At 43.1% G+C, this 2,698-nt stretch overlaps 1 non-coding gene across 1 annotated transcript; it reads left to right on the top strand.

The window, feature by feature from the left end:
- The first annotated feature begins 2,253 nt into the window (after positions 1–2,253).
- Positions 2,254–2,361, top strand: LOC127742216 (small nucleolar RNA R71). Its single transcript, XR_008003403.1, has one exon. It is a non-coding gene; the product is annotated as a small nucleolar RNA R71 (small nucleolar RNA).
- Positions 2,362–2,698: the final 337 nt, after the last annotated feature.

The following is a 2,698-nucleotide window of genomic DNA, read 5'->3' as shown; positions in this document are numbered from 1 at the left end:
GAAGAGAAAGATGGGATTTGATAGGTGAAGGGTTTTGGGGGAAGAGGTGTTGAGGTGATTGGTGAATGGGTGAAGAAGAGACAGAGTGGTGGGGTAGGTGGGGATCCTGTGGGGTCCACAGATCCTGAGGTGTCAAAGATAGCTCATCCCTGCACCAAGTGGTGTGCAAAACGCCCTTTCTTCCAATCCTGGCGTTAAACGCCGGGCTACTGCACTTTTCTGATGTTAAACGCCAGTTTCTTGCCCATTCCTGGCATTAAACACCAGTCTGGTGCCCCTTTCTGGCGTTAAACACCCAGAATGGTGCCAGACTGGGCGTTAAACGCCCATTTGCTACCCTTACTGGCGTTTAAACGCCAGCAAGTTTTTCCTCCAGGGTGTGCTGTTTTTCATTCTGTTTTTCATTCTTTTTTTGCTTTTTCAATTATTTTTGTGACTTCACATGATCATCAACCTATAGAAAACATAAAATAACAATGGAAAACAGATAAATATAACATTGGATTGCCTCCCAACAAGCGCTTCTTTAACGTCGGTAGCTTAACAGTGGGCTCTCATGGAGCCTCATAGATGTTCAGAGAAATGTTGGAACCTCCCAACACCAACCTTAGAGTTTGACTGTGGGGGTTCAACACCAAACTTAGAATTTGGTTGTGGCCTCCCAACACCAAACTTAGAGTTTGACTGTGGGGGCTCTGTTTGACTCTGTTTTGAGAGAAGCTCTTCATGCTTCCTCTCCATGGTTACAGAGGGATATCGTTGAGCCTTTAACATAAAGGATTTTTCATTCACTTGAATGATCAATTCTCCTCTGTCAACATCAATCACAGCCTTTGCTGTGGCTAGGAAGGGTCTGCCAAGGATGATGGATTCATCCATGCACTTCCCAGTCTCTAGGACTATGAAATCAGCAGGGATGTAATGGTCTTCAATCTTTACCAAAACATCCTCTACAAGCCCATAAGCTTGTTTTCTTGAATTGTCTACCATCTCTAGTGAGATTCTTGCAGCTTGTACCTCAAAGATCCCTAGCTTCTCCATTACAGAGAGAGGCATGAGGTTTATGCTTGACCTTAGGTCACACAGAGCCTTCTCGAAGGTCATGGTTCCTAATGTACAAGGTATTGAAAACTTCCCAGGGTCCTGTCTCTTTTGAGGTAATCTCTGCCTAGTCAAGTCATCCAGTTCTTTGGTGAGAAAAGGGGGTTCATCCTCCCAATTCTCATTACCAAATAGCTTTTCATTTAGCTTCATGATTGCTCCAAGGTACTTAGCAACTTGCTCTTCAGTGACATCTTGGTCCTCTTCAGAGGAAGAATACTCATCAGAGCTCATGAATGGCAGAAGTAAATCCAATGGGATCTCTATGGTCTCAGTGTGAGCCTCAGATTCCGATGGTTCCTCATTAGGGAACTCGTTGGAGGCCAGTGGACGTCCATTGAGGTCTTCCTCCGTGGCGATCACTGCCTCTTCCTCCTCTCCAAATTCGGCCATGTTGATGGCCTTACACTCTCCTTTTAGATTCTCTTCTGTATTGCTTGGAAGAGTACTAGGAGGGAGTTTAGTAACGTTTTTACTCAGCTGACCCACTTGTGCCTCCAAGTTTCTAATAGAGGACCTTATTTTAGTCATGAAACTTTGAGTGGTTTTGATTAGATCAGAGACCATGGTTGCTAAGTCAGAGTGGCTCTGCTTAGAATTCTCTGTCTGTTGCTAAAAAGATGATGGAAAAGGCTTGCCATTGCTAAACCTGTTTCTTCCACCATTATTGTTGTTGAAACCTTGTTGAGGTCTCTGTTGATCATTCCATGAGAGATTTGGATGATTTCTCCATGAAGGATTATAGGTGTGTCCTTAGGGTTCTCCCATGTAATTCACCTCTTCCATTGATGGGTTCTCAGGATCATAAGCTTCTTTTTCAGATGAAGCGTCCTTAGTACTGCCTGGTGCAGCTTGCATTTCAGACAGACTTTGAGAAATCATATTGACTTGTTGAGTCAATATTTTGTTCTGAGCCAATATGGCATCCAGAGTATCAATCTCAAGAACTCCTTTCTTCTGATTTGTCCCATTGTTCACAGGATTCCTTTCAGAAGTGTACATGAATTGGTTATTTGTAACCATTTCAATGAGTTCTTGAGCTTTTGCAGGTGTCTTCTTCAGATGAAGAGATCCTCTAGCAGAGCTGTCCAATGACATCTTGGACAGTTTAGACAGACCATCATAGAAGATACCTATGATGCTCCATTCAGAAAGCATGTCAGAAGGACACTTTCTGATCAATTATTTGTATCTTTCCCAGGCTTCATAGAGGGATTCACCTTCCTTCTGTCTGAAGGTTTGGACTTCCACTCTAAGCTTACTCAATTTTTGAGGTGGAAAGAACTTTGCTAAGAAGGCATTGACTAGATTTTCCCAAGAGTTCAGACTTTCTTTGGGTTGTGAGTCCAACCATATCCTAGCTCTGTCTCTTACAGCAAAAGGGAATAGCATAAGTCTGTAGACCTCAGGATCAACCCCCATTGGTCTTGACAATGTCACAGATTTGCAAGAATTTAGCTAAAAACTGATGAGGATCTTCCAATGGAAGTCCATGAAACTTGCAATTCTGTTGCACTAGAGAAACTAATTGAGGCTTAAGCTCAAAGTTGTTTGCTCCAATGGCAGGGATAAAGATGCTTCTCCCATAGAAGTCGGG

The sequence above is a fragment of the Arachis duranensis genome, chromosome 9 (assembly GCF_000817695.3).
Source record: "Arachis duranensis cultivar V14167 chromosome 9, aradu.V14167.gnm2.J7QH, whole genome shotgun sequence".
Taxonomy (NCBI): Eukaryota; Viridiplantae; Streptophyta; class Magnoliopsida; order Fabales; family Fabaceae; genus Arachis; species Arachis duranensis.
This window is presented reverse-complemented; position numbering and strand designations above follow the sequence as displayed.